The following is a 17,740-nucleotide window of genomic DNA, read 5'->3' on the forward strand; positions in this document are numbered from 1 at the left end:
TGTGTGAAGAAAAAGGCAAGAAACATCTGGCCTCTGCTGACATCCTCACCTCCATTAAGCACTGTCTCCATAAGAAATGTTTAAGTAGCCCTGTCCTTTACGAGATGGTGGAAATTGCTAGCTTGGAATACAGACAGCATGCTTTGTTTTCTGATTTTGAATCTGACTTATCCCAGCCTAATGAAATCAGCCAAAAATTGATTTTCTTAACTATATTACATTGTAATCTGCAAGGGAGGTAGGTCAGGTTCTCTTCCATTGCTCAGTCATCTGTTAATCATTTTTCTTAATAGGAAAGGTGCTTGAGTGGCACTAGTGGAAGAGATGGCAGAATACATTCCTAGGGAACTGGACCTCTCCCTGCCAGCACTAAAAGCAACTGATAATCTAACAGGCAGAGAAAAACACCTGCCCTAATACTCACAGAATTATCTCAGGTCAGAAATTATTGGGTTTGTTGCTATCGCTTCTTCTGTGGCCCCAAACAATTTTTTCCATCTCTCTCTCCTGTTTTCCTTTTGGGCCCTCACTTCTTGTTCTGTTTACTTTTCAAAACCAATAAGCTTTCTGACCTCAGGTTTTGTAGAAACTAACACAGGTAACAGGATCCCAGTACTTTTTTAAACAATCCAATAATTAAGAACAGCACAAAGAAGACTGTTAATGCTTTGGGTTTTTTACTACATTGTCCTAGTGTTTTGGGTTTTTGGTTTTTTTTTTACCTTTGCTGAAATAAGTCTTTCACAGCTTTCACCATGATTTTTAAAATTTGTTGACAATCCACCAATTCCTTTAAAAGGCAAAAGATGGTCTAGGAATCTAATCTGGATTCTGGTCAGATTGACTTAGAATTTCATGTGACAAATACTCATGAAAATAGGTAAGATGATCATATAAAATATTTTAAATCGTTAAAAATTATTCAAGAGCTCTAAATAATGTCACTTCCATACAGCTTTCACCTGTTTTTCACTTTGGACATCTGTTTTAGAATTACAGTACACTTGCAAATTTCATTTTGTTAAAAGCATTGGCAGATATTAAAACCCAATTATAAACAAACCAGTTTAGACCTGGGAAGTACTAATGTCCCATTCCAAAAGAAACTTGACATGTTTTGAGGAAACCATTAATTTCTCACAATATCTGAATGACTCAGTTCTTCTGGAACACCATATATATTTTCTAAAGAAATTTTTATTCCTATTTATAGGAGGGCTACATTTTATACAGTTTTAACAGGAGAGGCAGATTTTTCTGATAGTATGGAGAACTAGATGCCATCATCCTAACTTGGGTACCTGGAGAGCATCAATCTTACAGAACCACAGAATGATTTGGGTTGGAAGGGACCTTAAAGATCATCTAGTTCCAAGCTGCTGCCATGGGCAGGACAGCTTCCACTAGACCAGGTCAATCCTGAGACCATTTGTATCTACTGTCTCTAGAGAACTTCAATAATTGTTTTAGTAGGTCAAATTTAGATGCTTAAATTGGGTGAGTGAAGAAATCATTCCATGATTTTCTGCTTGTTACATGTGTTCATGCTAGATATGTTCAGTCACCCAGAGCGCTAAGCTTTATATAGTAAAAAGGGAGGTAAAATCCCATGCCCAAAAAGTCTACAGTCAAAACAGATGGGAAGGAGATGGTAGTAGGGAGGATGACATGAATTCAAATAACAGATTAGGTGTGGGGCTGGAAATACAATCAGATCTAGAAAGTCTTAGTCCAGTCACAGGGTCTGCAGACCACGCTACCATTAACAGTTTAAGCAGAGTCTACACACAAAAGGGAGAGAGCACATCAATGGCAGTGAAAGATCTAGAATGAGACCCTCTACCTTGGCACTCCCAGAGATGGGATCAGCCTGGGAATAAGACAGAGAAGCATACATCCCTGACTGCACAATGCAAGCTGTCATTCTGTTCTGAACATGAAAATGTTTCATTTTTTTAACTTTGGTCTCTGATATTTTATGATAAACTAGGATCCCAATTCTATCATATGCAAAAATATATAACAAGACTCATTTACATTGTTAATAACTCCTAAGTAGCATACTTTTTTCATTTGCTTGCAGAAAAGCTACTTGATTTATAAAGTAAAAAACCAAAAAAGTACAAATCTTCTGCTCAGGATTGTCTAGAAGCAATCTGCATTCAGTGATTGGATTATGTACTAACAGTATTACTTATCCCCATCTGAGAGGTACCCTACAGGGAAAAGCTCCAAAGAAAGACACTGCATTAAGGGAAGATTTGGAAGTCTGATTGCACTCTGTTTCCATCTCTCTGCAGGGCTGGCTGTCAGTGGCATTCAGAGCCACGCAGCAGAAAAGAAAAAACAACTCTTTCTTCAGCGTTGTGAGTCATGGGTGATTGAAAGCATCTTTACCCCAGTTTATGGTCTGACCAGGGGATGTGATCCTGAGTTCATTGAGAATTTGCATTGACTTCATACAAATTCAGGTATGGCCTGTACTTTTTAGTTGGAAAGTGATTATTTTACAGTATCATGAAACTGAAGTAATTAAGTGTGTAAATCTTATAGGGAAGGTGCAGTTCATAACCATAAACATTCTCTCAAGCAGTGAATCTGGATCCAGATGGTACACAATATTAAACCAGAGTGTCTGGATCCAGATGGTATAGAATATTAAACAAGTGATATCTCTCTACACACATTTTAAAATAATTAATATTACCATGGATTTCCTCCAGACTTCTTCCTTATCATGAATATAGATCAGTATATTCCCTTAGGAGGGGAAAATTGCAAAGTTTTCTGTATTAACTGCTGACTTATTTATTTTCATCATCCAGTGATCTAGTAGGTCATGGGTGAGAGAGACAGGCAGACTTCAATTGTTTTACACTGAATAGCTTCATGCAATAGTTTCTCAAATGTGGAATAGTTTCCACAAATGTATCCAGAATTTCTGTTGCAGTGTTTTGACTCTCTGGAAGAACCACCTACAGCCAAAAATTACAGAATTTAAATTAACACATGAATGTGTAGAAACACACAAAAATACACAAAAATGTGTCCAGTCACACCTGAGGTTCAATTTCTTCAAAGCTACAGCTTGGAATAGAAGACAATCCCAGCCTAGAAAGATTCTGACTTTTCTGTTAGTATTTTTTAAATTTTAGTTTGTTTGTTTGTTTGTTTGAATATAGGGTTAAAATTTGGAAAAATACCCGGTATCAGATTCAATCTAATTTTCTACCAAAATGTTTTATCCACATGGACAGAAAACAGCTACATTGCTTGCAAAAGATAGGAGCAATTTAAAAATCTTCAGTCTTTTTATACCACATATCACAGAGAAGCAGCTGGATGGAAAAACTCAAAGATGAAGAATGCAAATATATCTACAAATTAAAACAAATGCATTTTTGTCAACACAAGTTATTGCTCAAAAAGCAGGGAGATTGGCGTCTATTTTAAGATTTGAGGGTCAGGATGTTCAGATGTATCAGATAATTCAATCCCAGTAAAGGAAATGCAGTAACTGAATATCTGCCCTTTGGATTTCATATGCATAATTTGTTTATTATTTTCCTTCATATGAAATAAAATTAGTATGGAATACTATTTGCCCTTTGTGTATAAAAAACTGTGTAGTGTTTTCCATTGTTGAGCACTGGTACTTGAATAGTTTATATTCAAGTGTTTTAATGCTTAAAAGGTTCTATTATCCTAAGGGACATCTGAATAAGATTTTGTTTTGTATCTTCCTATATTTGCAAACAGATTAAGGTCTTATTGATCACAAGTCAAAATTACCACCTCTGTGCCTTTTTTTTCCCCATTAATATGTTCCCAAGTTTTTCTGTAAGTCAAGACTAGAACAATATAATTTAGAAAGATTCAAATATGACATATTTTTAAATAATTTAGCATAATTGTTTACCCTATTATACAATGTATTAAATTTTAATTTTGATTTTTTTTTTTTAAATTGAGTTTCTTTGTTAACTATGCCATTTACTAGTTTTTGAATCTGGAAAATTCACTTTATTTTAATTTTCTCTTACTATTGAGTCCTCAGTAAAGATTGTTGAATCTGTCATCAGAGCAACAGTAATAACACCACAGTATTATAAAAAATACCTCCAAAAAGCAGAAGTGAGAATTTATCTATTGCACTTAGACAACTGACAAAAATTTCCCTTGTCTCTGCAGCCTTACAATTTTGCAAACCAGGCTAGAATATGTTTCAAAGGGAAAAACAAACAGAACAAAACAAAACAAAACCACCTCATATAGATTACAATATGACAAGGCAATATTACTAAAATATTAGGTATCAACAGAAAAGAAAATTATAGTCTTTCTGATTGATGCAGCCTCTCACAGGGTCATCTAAAGATTTCAAAACAAAGAAGACAAGTGCCAGAATATTTTGAATTAATCTTAATGGTGTTAGCAGTGATAGAAGATGATCTTGCTTCCAAAGTCAGAAATAAATCCAACCAGACAAAAAGTCATTTGCTTTTCCATATTTTCTTTTTTTCCATCTACCTACTCTTTGTCCTTCACCTTGTTGCGTCTCACTGATGAATATAAACTTAGAAGAAAAAAAGTTCTGCATTTTTTATTCACTTTGTTTCTTTTAAGGTACACATTCTTCACAGACTAAGATAAGGAAGTTGAAGACTATACTTCATGCAAACAGATAGTATGTTTTGATACTGGTTTATCATGATCTGCGTTTCTTTAAGAGCACCTCTAAACTTTTCATATTTTTAGTATCAACTCCGAACTCCAGACCTCCATATTTATTCTCTTGTTGTCCTGTGATCAAATATCAACCTTGAATGAGCTTGAGGAAGGAAAATTGCATTTTGATTGTTGAGCTAGAAACCTTTGACAGAGTATGGCATAAATACATCTCACCTGAGACCTCACCTTACTGAGTAATGTAAGGAAAAACAGGAGTGCAAGGGCTGCATGCAAGAAAAATGGAATTTGTCAGGTCACACAGTGGAGAAAGGGCCATGATGCGTCTCTGCACGCCTCCCTAGCTATGGGAGATCCACTGAGCATGGGGTGGCAGAAGGAGGCCCTGGTCAGTGGGTGAGGCTGAGAGAGCTGTGCCCTGGGTGTGCAGGCTCTGGGTGTTGTCCCCTTGAGAGAACAGACCCAAAAGCCAAATGGGAACATGCCAGGAACAGCTTGGCATGCCTGTGGATGTCCCAGCCAGCACATGTCTATTCACCTGCCTTCCAGACTCTGCTGAGAATTTTCTAGGCCAAATGGAAGAGTCAGAGTCCCAGACTGTACCACATAAAAAATGGAAGGCACTGAGGTGCCCTTAGGGGCTTTCTGTTATTGCAGTTGATATGAATGCCCTGGTGTTCGTTGCAGCCACTGGCTGGATGAATGCTAACAGACTTGCATATTTCTTTTTCAAGCCCATGGCAGTAAATAGGAGAAAGTGAGATTTTTGCTTGCTTGCCAGTTCCTCAGGGAAGCACAGAGATCATCATAATATGCAAGAGATCAGCACCATTCATTACTGCTGGACAATGCCTGCCAATGATTTATCTACCATGCCTAAGCTTCAAAATCCCATAGGTCAATCCTACAGCACTATCATTGAACTACTCCCATTATCCAACCCATTATGGTGTACCACACTTTGGCATAAATAGAACCCCCTAGTGTTTGGTCTAGCCAGATAAAATCTTCATATCCTCTCATGTCCTTTTTTGTAATTTAGGGCTGGGGTTTTTGGTGTTTTTTATATACACAAATCAGTATAGGTCACTTATTACTGAAAAATGTAAGAGCACCCTTCTTGGAAGTTTAGCACTGGAATTAACATAGTGTAACAACTACCTCTCATTATCAAAGTCACTTGCAGGAGATATAATAGCAAATTTTTCCCTCTGGTTTCCCATTAGTGTGCTCCTATAATGCAATGTAACGAAAAGTTTACCTTCATGTAGCCTTTTTTCTTTTTTTTTTAAGCCTGAAAGTTTTATCCTTCCAGTTCAGATTGTCAGCTGAATTCATTCAGTGATGATCAGAGCATGAGCGACATTATGTGCCTATTAGTGATGTCCTGTGCTTCTCTTATCTGTCCATTTCTTAGATGACATTCATTGGTGTAATTACACCAGAGATTGTAATGACATGGATACATTTCAGCTAAGGATCCACCCTACTGAACATACTTGAAGATTGGCATTTTCAGTTAATACATTATTTCAAAGAATACAGGGCACATTTTCTTAAACTGGTATTGAAAATTCTCTTAAATAATAGGACTCTTAGTGTAACATTGACTTGTATTAGAAAAGGACTCTGATTTAATCAAACTATATCTAAATCCTACCTGTCTTGCATCTCATTATGCTTTAGAATATATTTTTGTATTCCCCTACCCTACCCTACCCCTTCTTAGGATTCAGGTAGAAAATAACGAGCTTTAGCCGTGGGTAGGGGTTTAAACCTCCTCTGATCTTGACGAGGCAGAAACAGAACAAATGAGCCCCTCTGTTGTGAGCTGTGATCTGTGTGGGGGGCACAAGCAGAGCTCTGGGCAAGGGATTGCTTCTATGCCCTGGATTTGCAGAGCATGATACATGCAGGAGCACCCACTCTTTCCACATTTGTTTGCCTGATTTTGATGAGACACACAATGAATCGGCACAGCCAAGGACAGACAGAAAGCTTTGCCCATGGCAGTTTTGCACCTAAGCCAGCTGTAGCAAATTATATCCTATCAGAGACATCACAGACAGCAGGAAGGCAGCAGCAAATGCCATGAGCTAAGGAGGTCAGCACAGACCATTCAGAGCTTGAACTGAAGCCCACTGCAGACTTTAACGTGTCAGCAAAAGGTTTTGGAATTCCCTGATGAACAGAGAACCTGTGTAAGGATTTGTCCTTCATCCGGCTCTACATAATAGAACATATAATACAATTCCACAGGCTCCCTTCTTTTCCCAGTTGACAACAGCCTAAGAGGAAAACTCTCAGGAAAACAGTGTCAGGTGCCACAGCTACCTTCAACTCTGAAAGAATACATTATAACAAAGCACTTTATAAACACAACATTTCAACATCATTTTGTTCAAATCTGTCCTGCTATAGGGGATGTTGTCATTTTTAGATTCATCCTGGCCATAACCAATATCCAGGTTTTAGACAAAAAGTATTTCAGGCTTTCAAACAGCTCCTTAGTGGTCATTGCTTTGGCACACACAGATTCACATAGCCTTTTAGAAGTCAGTTTCACAAAACTCTGTACATTATATTTATCAGTAATGATAAAATGCCTGTTTAGCAAAGATTTCGAAACATTATGTGATCATTATGCGTTTTTTGCTAGTAGAGAAAAACCAAGAAGCACATTACCCAAGATGGTGAAATTCTGGTAAATTTTCTTCAGTTGAAACACAAGTTGGCAAATGAGTAAAGACAATTTTAGACACTTTTAAACTGGAAAAATATACGTCAATTTGACTCCATCTATGCCATGTTGAAAGAGGACTAAGTTGTTACATTCCCTTGCACTTTGCCAAGGTCTAACTTTGAGATCTAGGAAAGCTACCACAGCTCAGCTGGCTACCCATAACCTGCTGAGCTGGAGTAATATATCTGTAGTTTGAGCCTTCATCTGCCTTGTGCTGAGAATCTTGAGGATGAGGATTGCTAGATAGACCAAGGCATTAACTAAATTTCTTGGAAAGATAAAACATGCCGCTCAACACCAGCTGGATAATAAGCAAGAAGGCTTTGTAATAGCAAAGGATAATCTTCTGGCTGAGACAGTGCCAAAAATACATCAGTATGATAAATGCATGAAAAATGACAGGAAAAAGAAGCAAAGACTGGGAAACTGCTGAGACAAATACAATTTAAAACAACATCCTGCACTGAATTGAACTAACTGATGAAAATACATTTTCATGTCTCTTTTGGCAACTCTTCTGGAGGAAAACCTACCTAATTTTTCAAATAGGAAAGAAATCTGGAGTCCAGTCTTTTTCAGAGTTCATGCTCCTGTATTTAACCCTCCATTTGAGTAGGTTAGAAATTCACATTCCCAGCTAACATTCTGGACTCTTACCTTTGCAGTCAATGCTCTTTGGCAAATGTGATATAAATAACATTAAATTCACTCTCGGCCGTACATCCCTTCTTACAAGCGCTGGACCTGGCTCCTGGCACCAACACCCTTGGAAAACAGGCACTTTACCTCTGAACACAGTGAGGTCTGATCTTTCCAGCAGTTATAAGCAGGCTTAATGCCCTGTGTGCTCTTAATTTTTAGCAGCAGATTTTCTACCTACCCACGCTTCACCTTTGGAGTGCTGATGTTTCCTGCAGTGCAGCTGCCAGATGCAAACCCACAGGCAGTTTTGTGTTAGTTGTAGACTAACAATTCCTTGTACCAGTGTGCTGAATATGCAGAGCATTTTGACATCCTCCAGGATGAAAGGTGCAATGTAATGATTATCATGACTGTACCATCGATCCCTGCTGAAAGTGTCAGAAGGATTCTTCATTATCTTGTTACTAGGGTTTGCTATTTTAATTATCCCCTTAGCTTCACTTTCTTCCTTTATATCTCTTTGCCATTGATACACCTGGCCTTTTAAAGGGCTTTTTGCTACAGGGAGAAGGTGAAGGAGCATGGAAACCCTATGACACGTGCTGCATGCAGGGTTACCAGTCTAAAGACAGTAATCTCTTCAAGGGCAGGGCAGGGCAGAGCAAGGGAAGGACAGGGTAAGGGCAGGGAAGGGTAGGGCAGGACAGGGCAAGGGAAAATGCTTTGTCAGCAGAGCCTGTGGAAGGAAGTCAAAGATCTCTGAACTCTGTTGTCCCTTTCTTCAGAGAAATATAAACAGTGTGCTCTACCCCAATGTCCTGCTGTAGTTTTTCCTCTTTGTCTCACTCTGCTTTTGCCCTGATGATCATGACTGTTTCAGGTAAATATATTAAACTTTGCAATTTTTCTGGTTTCATATTATTGAGTCTTCAAGCAAGGTTCCCAGGGGCAGGATGAGGTGCCTGGTTAGACCTACTAGGCAGCAAGCTTTTCTTTCATTTTAACACATCTTTTTATGTGTAGTAATAAAAATGTGGAGAAGGTAGGAAAAAAATGGTTAATTGCAAATTGAACTAAAGCCCATGAAATAAAGCTCTTGAATGTCTACTAAAAATCACAGCTTTGATAATGTCTTCTAACTTAAGATAAAACTTATGGTATCATTCATCTTTCACTTTTCATTTCTTCAAATAAGCGCTTAAAAATAATGGCTTTCACTATCCAAAGGAATATCCAGCAGGAAACCCAGGTGAGTACTTAATTTTAGCATTCACTTGCCAAAGGATATCCTAAAGACAAAAAAAAAAAAAAAAAAGTGCACAGGTAGCAAATGGGTGTAAAGTCAAATTTCTCAAATGCATGGTAAAAAAAAATGTAGCCTAGATTCAGAAAGTGAAATTCATCTGCCTTGGCAATGGTACCAGAGTTAGTGGCATAATTCTACACTGTCAGTAAAGTGAAATAGGCACCTCCCGGAGACAATTGTTTTATTCCCTAGACAGATACTGTGGCAGGTCACATGGACTGCCCTTTGGAGGTACTTATTTCTCTCATTAACTATGGAGGGACTCTACAGCGACAGTTTGAAGTTTGACTATTTCATTATAGATGCCTTAAATCAGAGAAGATTCATCTCACTGAAAATGACCTTCCAATATGAAAACCTGGTATCTAACTGATCTCTTAAAAAGCTCTAGAAGCACCAGAAAACTCTATTTAACACCAATCCATGCTCAGAAAAGAAAAAATAAAAAGGTAAAATACATTATAGGAGTTTAAAATAGAAAGTAAGAATCCAAGGGAAAGAAAATGATAACATTAAAGAGGAAATATTAGGCTAGAAAGTAGCAAAAAGCTAACCTCAGCCAATACAAAGTCACCTTTGAATAGTCACAGACAGTTAATGCTGCAGGGAATGAGTTCCACAGTCTGAAAATGTCACTTTATGCATCGTTAAAAGCACCTGTCTTCAACACAAAAATAAACAAACAAATGGAAAAACACTACATGTGTTGTAGCAAAAATGAACAGGCCATTGGGTTTTTCTTTTTTCACTGTTGTAAATTCATATTTAAAGCATTTAACGGTTAAGAGAAACGAATACTGATTTCACTTCTTTGTCTTGAAATCATCCACTAAACAAAATTGGCTATTACTGACCAAACAATAGCCAGTGTCACCTAAAACGTAACATCCACTGTAGCAACCATTAAATTTGACCTTATCATAAGAAAAAATAAATTACAGCAAATTTTCAGTCATGACCTCTAAGGAGGTTTTGAAATTAACTTTATGAAACTTTGGCTTTGTCAGTGGAACCTTTCAAGTGCTAGAATTGAGATCAGCATTACCTGTGAGGAAAAGCTAAGAAATCTGGGTTTATCTCTTTTGGAGAAAAGGAAGCTGAGGTACAGTCTCATTGCCCTCTTAATGTTTCCTGAGGAGGGGGAAGTGGAGGCAGAGGTGCTGAGCTCTTCTCCCTGATATCCTGACACCAGACATGCAGGAATGGTTCAAAGCTGCACCAGGGGAGTTTTAGACTGGACATTAGAAAGCATTTCTTTACTAACAGGGTGGTCAAACACTGGAATTGGCTTCTTGGATAAGTGGTCAATGCCACAGGCCTGTCAGTGCTTAAGAGGCATTAGGACAACGTCCTCAACATGCTTTAACTTTCAGTCAGCCCTGACATGGTCTGGCAGTTGAATTAGATGGCTGTTGTAGGTACCTTCCAAATCAAAGATGCTTTTCTATTCAATTCTATTCTAAAATCCAAGGGGTAGAGTTTTCAAAACATGACTGGGGAGTTGGTCCTGCTCAAGAGAGTCATGGGAGCAAAGGAGAGAAAGCAGGAGGAAGCCTGACTGAATGTGGCCATTTCTAACAAGGTGTTAGGAAGGAGTGAATACAGCAGGCAGCCCCAGTGGTAATTCAATACTTGCATAGTTAGGCTATCCTCCTGGGAAAAGGGTGAAGAGGGTTTCAGTCCACTGGTTTGCCTACAGACCAAATATTTTTGTGCCTTGTACAATGAATAATGTGTGAGCCAAGAAATGAAGGCTGTTCTGCTTGTCATGATCATGGCATGTCTGAGCATCCAGGATAAGAATCAAGCTACTTACTGGCCAAAAAAAAAGGAGACTGAGATCCTAACTGATCTTGCCTGAATCATTCTGATGGGGACAGACATCAACATTTTAAGATCTGAAAGGGGTACCTGAATTTCAAGTCCTGCCAATATTCAATGGGACTGTGCTGTTGTGCACCACAGTAAAGAAACCCAACAAGTTTAGATGTTTTCCAGAGCTCTTTGACAAACTTCCTTAAGCATCAAACACCATTTACGTCCTTGAATGTATCAGGGACAGACAAGAGTTCAGCTCTACAAACTGCTTCTTAAGGCCACTATTTTTAGTGCAACTTGAATTTAGATACAGGTTGTGTCTATATGGTAGAAAAGTCAAAATAACTTCATGGAAGTATCTTCTTAAGAAGAAACTGTAACTTTCATTTGGTGTGCAGGTTCAGGTAGACTTTTGATGCTGACTTCAATAGGAATTTAGGCTCCAGGTTTTCAACTTGCATGACCTAAATGTCAGTATCATCAATCACTTGATTTCTCAGTTTACCCCATTATTGTTCAGTTTTATTTATCTATTTCCCGCTTCCACTTAATAATATATGTAATGTCTTTTGAAAATTAGTTTTTGAAAAACACAAAACAAGGAGTGAAAACAGGACCTCCTGTTGCCTCTCCAAGTAATCAAAAGCTGAATCTAAATAGTTCTGTGGTAACAGGCTGAGAAAAGTGTATTTTCAATTACTTTTTTTCCATGTATAAACTGCACATCCAAATCACATTTCCTGAGTAAGTAAACAATTTAATTTAGCTTTTGTTTGTTGTTTTGCTTTTTTGGGGTTTTGTTGGTTTGGGGTTTTTTTCAGGGGTGTGGTTTTCTATTTTCTTTTTGTGTAGGAAACAATCAAGAAGAAATGGGGAATAATCAAATGCACCCAGCATCAGCAAACTTCATTACACTCTGAGCAATCGCAAGATGGGGAAAATAGCAGATCATTATGTCTGATGAGTATAATTACACTTTTTTGAAAAAGGGGGAAAATCTAGGATTATCACTACACCTGTTTGGTTTTTCTAATAGACACCTTTAAATTCTGCTGAACATGCAGCAGGAGAAAAATTATTCCTTCTCTCGGTTTGATGGCCTCCAGTAATGCTTAAGAAAAATTGTTTTCCATTCCACTGAACTGTAAAATAAACAAAACAAACCCTTCACTAAATGCTCTAAAGGCCAAAGGGTCTCAATGAATGAACTTCAAATGGCTGCTTTGCTCATCATAGGAAAAATCCATTATGTGATTGTGTTTAGAAATAGTCTAGCATATTTTTGGGTGCTATAGCATTTTAAAATAATAAGGTTTGGAAATAAATAATAAACTGGTGAAGAGGCAGAAAGTAAGTTCTCCCTATATCTAAAAACAAATGTATTTCAATGTCATTTTTCTATACAGAGAAATGCATAGAACTAAATCAGTTATATCTTTTATAGTGAATGTTATGTTTTCCTGTACTTTTCAGCTTACTTTCATTCCTTTCATGAAAGAGAGTCTCATGACCTTTTCAGTATTAGCCTCAAGACATAGCTGAGCTATTCTTTTCATATAGAAATCCAAGACCTCAGCTGGCTAGCATGAAAGCTAACTTTGCCGACAAATCTCTAAGAAAACATGTGATAATGTTCATCTGGTTTTGGGGAATAGTTTTTATTTTTACTGAGACTATCAATGCACCTAAATTTAACAGCTTCCTGTAGTTTTTCAGGTTTAACCAGGGCCCTATGAGACCAAGTATTAATTAACATTCTGTCCTGAGTGTTAAAAGCTAATAAAAGTTAGACTATACAGCAGAATCATAAGACTTCTGGTAACAGACTCTCTTTGGTTGCATCTGTTAGAAAATGTACCTGGTGTTTTAGGATACCTAACCTCTTATTCATCACTAGAAAATAAATTTCCTGTAGAATCTGTTCTGTTGTAAGCTCCACTAGGAGATGATTTCCAATCTCTCAGCTGTATTTCCAAGAGTTTCACTATGAAGTTTACTTTTTGTAAGGGATTTCTTTATAACAGACAAACAATTGGGACAGAGAAAAGAAATATTCTCTGGTTTTGTCAAGGAAATTTCTTCTACTGGTATATTCAAAGCCCTCAGGATTATCTATTAACAATATCAGTAGGAAATGAAATACAGAAGACATGCTTGAAAATTCAGAGACAAACTTCACATAAGACTCTTCAAAAGGGCTTTGGAACAGTTTCCAAGACATCTGCAGGAACTCTTTAAAACCTACCCTTGTACCCACCTTCATCTGTAGACATTCAGATCAAAAATCCTTCTGGTTTTCATCAGAGCTTCTGTCTCAGCCACTTAATTGCTTAAACAGGTACAGCTCCTGGAAAAGCTGTTTGCAGGTCTCCAGGTGTAGCTGCCACCTGAGCACTCCCACTAAAGCTCTTGGTAAGAGCAGAAGCCACACAGGTTTGTAGCTGTGGTAGGCTGAGATGTTCAGGGTTGTACACATCCTTTACCAGTCACTGTTTATTGTCTTCAATGAAAACCAGCAGGGTGGAAAGGATTTGGTCTGTAAGATGCACCCTGGAAAGGAATGCAGTGCAGATTTTCCTTATCCTTTGGAAGAAGTAGCTATGACACAAGTTTCAGGGAACATTACCCAAACACAGACCTTAGAGGGAGCCTCTGTTAATGGCATGAGACCTACCACCAATCACACCCTGTATATTAGGACATATTTGTTTAACATTAGATACTCTGAATTGGTTCCTCAGAAAATTGCCATGAAAACCTCTTGGTTGAAGAAGTGTCAGACTGCCTGTAATTGGATTGGGTATTCCTGCAGTGCAATATATTCTAGACCCCACCGGATCAAAAAACACAAAAACACATTCGTCCATTGTAGCTCAGAAAGTGATAGCCAAGCAGATGAAGAGGGAGGATAGTAAAGGATGACACAACATCATTGTCCAGGCCATTAGAAAATCATTTCATCTTGTATAAAACCAAGAACTATGTGACACAGAAGTGATCAGATGTGGAGGACAATTCAAAATACAAAAGCAGCACGATCCCAAACAGTTATGCAAGTATGACTTGGTTGAAGAAGCCAATCTCACACAGACTGGCATTACCAGCAAAGTGAAACAGAATTTATTTAGTGTTTAAACCTACCTGACTTACACCTGGAAACTGCTGAGCTGATGTTATCAGGATATGAATGTGACTGCTTCCAGCTCTATGCCATTCTATTGCATTTGGACATAGAGGTATAGGAAAATGTAAAACCTTTAAAACTCCCGCAAAACAGACAGGATACAAAATACATACTGAGTATGTATTTACACCATTTCAAGAAAGGAAATGAAATATTGAAATCAGAGAACAAAGTGAAATATACTGACCAGAATGGACTTATAATGAAATTAAATTCAATGGAAAGAAGTAAAACAAAATTCTGAAATTAAGAGATTGTAATCAAACATAATGAGATGACATGAAGTGCTCCCCGTTTGCATGGCTTTTGTAGCCGAAAAATCCCTGGATGTCTAGACTTTCTGGTTTTCTCAAGACTAGCCTTGAATGTAAGCCTGAACCTAGGCAGACCAGTAAAAGCAGCTCTTTGCTGAGGTGCCAACACATGGGTGGTGCAAAGCAGAAAGGTGTGGAGGTAGCAATGTTGGGGCAGTGCTGGTCTGCCCTTGGCATGCCTTTTGTAGTTGCAGTGTCTCTGGAGCTCTGGGCTTTATGGTTTTCTCAACCCTAACCCTAAGCATAACCATAATACTAAGCAGAGAAGTAAAAACAACATTAGGCTGAGGCTGGTGCCAAGCAGAGAGGGGTGGAGAGAGGCATGCTGGGGTGTTCTTTCTTCTAAATGAAATGGACAGAAACCTTCCAAAATGATACTCATTGAAATCTCAAATTCAGGGAATGAAATCACGCAGAGACAGGAGAAGAAATTGATGAAATGAAATGCTAAAAAAAAAAAAAAAAAAAAAAAAATTCTGTAGCAAAATGAAAACAATAAAATGGCATGGGATGAGATGAAGTGCAGGGAAATGGACCAAACCTTGCCAAGTTGATCCTCATTGAAATGGCAAGATTTCATTTCCTTTCATGAAATGAAGCAGCTGAAGTAAGTGTCATCAAGTGAATTGTCTATAATGTCAAAGCCAAAGACACATCCTACTCTTTCAGTCTTTCCTGTTCCAGTAGTACTATTCAAACAGATTTTAACTTGCAGTACAATCTTCCCAACATTCAAGTAAATAAAGCCACGCCAAATAACGTTGTTCTTTCCTGACTAATCAAAAGAATTTCTGTTCTGTACTAGCAGATATTAAATTTTTCTATCACTCAAAGTAAACTTCTGCTAATTCCAGAAAGCTCCATTTCTGAAGGGAAAAGAAAAGAAGCAAAACCCCCACATTCTTTTCTCTGGCATAGAAGTATTTCTACAAATATATTTAGCTGCTATATATAATATTTAAAATTGTTACCAACTCTGAAAACTCTGATAATTCCCACAGAAATAACATGTCTATCATATTTTTCTCTTGGGTTATGGTGCCATTTGCCAACTAGGGGAGACCTTTAAAGAGAAAAGAGCTATTCAAGATTTTTCTTTCAGTACTCCCACAGAAGTCAAGACCTGAACAGCTTCTTAAATGTTGACAGAAGGCAGTATAGGACCAGTTAACACCTCAGCACTTTTTAAATACACTTTTGACCTACAAGCTTGGTGTGGAACCCAGAATAGGATTTATACCCACTCAGTACCAATTCAGTGATAGGGATATTAGAAGTAAGACCTTGCCAACACTTCCACAAGAAACTTCACATCTAAACCTAATACATTGAGACAACATTCAATGTCCTGATGGACTATGGATTTATTATTAAAATTAAAGAGACATCCTATATGGCCTACAGCTCTATCTGTATAGTAACCTGTATCAGGATATAGGCAGGATATAGACTATAGATTGATAGATTTCAACTATCCATTCTATTCAGACTTGAGAAATGGTTAGAAACATTTATGACTTTGCCCAAGGTTAATTTCCTGTGTCTACACCATCTCAGATTATGAGATAAACTGTCAGTGGAGCTGCAGTATCCAGCCTTGAGACTAAAGCACTATGTACTTTAAAAGTATAGAAGGTGCCTTAATAGCCTGAATGATAGAACCGACCTGCACATACGGCCCGCAAGCAGAGTGGGTACTTAAGAGTGCTTGTGTGAGGAGACAAGAGGTGACCCCTCACTTGGCACCTAGGGCTGTTAATGGAAGAGCAACATTGAGATTCTTCCACTCAGCTGTCCTGCAACCAGCTCATGATTCCTATTGATCACAGAATATTCTGATTTGGAAGGGACCCACAAGGATCATGAAGTTAAATTCTCAAGTGAAGGGCCCAAAGAACATCAAAACCATGACTTTGGCATTATTAGCAGTGTCTTCTAACCAATTATCCCTGTGGCCCAACTTTGGGGTCTGATGTAGACCTAAAAATTCAGGACATAAATTCCACCCAGACAGAAATCTGGAGAGCACAGAGAGGATGACATACCCCTAAAAGACAATCTTATTGGTATTTGAAACTTTCTATAGCAGTCTGATCTTTGATCCATAGTTGCCTGGGTTGGGCATTACATTTAAAGAGTAAAGTTTTGGGATTTTTTCCTCTACAAATTACTTGGTAAAGGGAAAGGAAATGAAAAAATTTTTGAAAGTTGTGTATTTTCTGCTGAGTTTCTATTACAGCCTGTGAGTTCTACTGCCATTAAACATTAAGGGTTTAAATTTTAGAGCTCTCTGTACTGGTACCTAATTTTCTTGCATTAAGAAAATCTGAAAGTCTCTACGGCATACATACAAGCATATGAATTTTCACACATTCAAGTAAATGAGGCAAAATGAGGAAATATCTACAAAAGTAATCAGGAAATCAGTTTGTAATCTTATATTTAAGCAGCTTTGTGACATTAGTCAAAATATTTAGAACATTCAAAAGAATATTTTTATATGAAGTACATAAGGTTTGTTTGTTTCCTATAAGCAAAGGAAAAGCCTTTACTATAGGCTTCATAGATGTTAACACCAAAGTAATAGCCATTATCTTCTCAAAACTTAAAAAAATTATTAATATTAATTTACCAGTCCTGCAGGAAGAAAAAAAAATAATCCAGTTAAATCAGAATCAGGCCTGTATGCAAAAAGCTGGAAGAAAAATGGTTCTAATACTTAACAGGTAGTTTTTCTTGGGCATATTGCATCCCTGGTCAGTTTATGGCTCAGTACTAGTGAAACATTTTATTTTCACATCTTAAAAGATCATTTCAGGGCTGAACAAACACAGCAGATTCAGCAGCAGCTGGAATACAACTACTACTGTTCACCCTTTGGAAAGTTTATGAAAGAGCTGACATGGTTCTGAAATATTAAAAGGACTTCTGAAACTCAGAGAGAAAACAGCAATATAAAATCAAGGGTCTGGTCTGGCTGAGTGGATAAAGTGCCATCTTTTGATACTGGGGACCTAAATCTTTCAAGTCAATATGTGGTATAG

The 17,740-nt window shown here is 37.6% G+C and overlaps 1 long non-coding RNA gene across 1 annotated transcript in view; it reads left to right on the plus strand.

Moving 5' to 3' along the window:
- The first annotated feature begins 775 nt into the window (after positions 1–775).
- Positions 776–17,740, plus strand: part of LOC140683623 (uncharacterized) — a 36,039-nt gene continuing 19,074 nt past the window's right edge. The window contains exon 1 of the long non-coding RNA XR_012054812.1: positions 776–2,471. This is a non-coding gene — a long non-coding RNA (uncharacterized lncRNA). The remainder of the gene's footprint in view (positions 2,472–17,740) is intronic.

The sequence above is a fragment of the Taeniopygia guttata genome, chromosome 3 (assembly GCF_048771995.1).
Source record: "Taeniopygia guttata chromosome 3, bTaeGut7.mat, whole genome shotgun sequence".
NCBI classification, from domain to species: Eukaryota; Metazoa; Chordata; class Aves; order Passeriformes; family Estrildidae; genus Taeniopygia; species Taeniopygia guttata.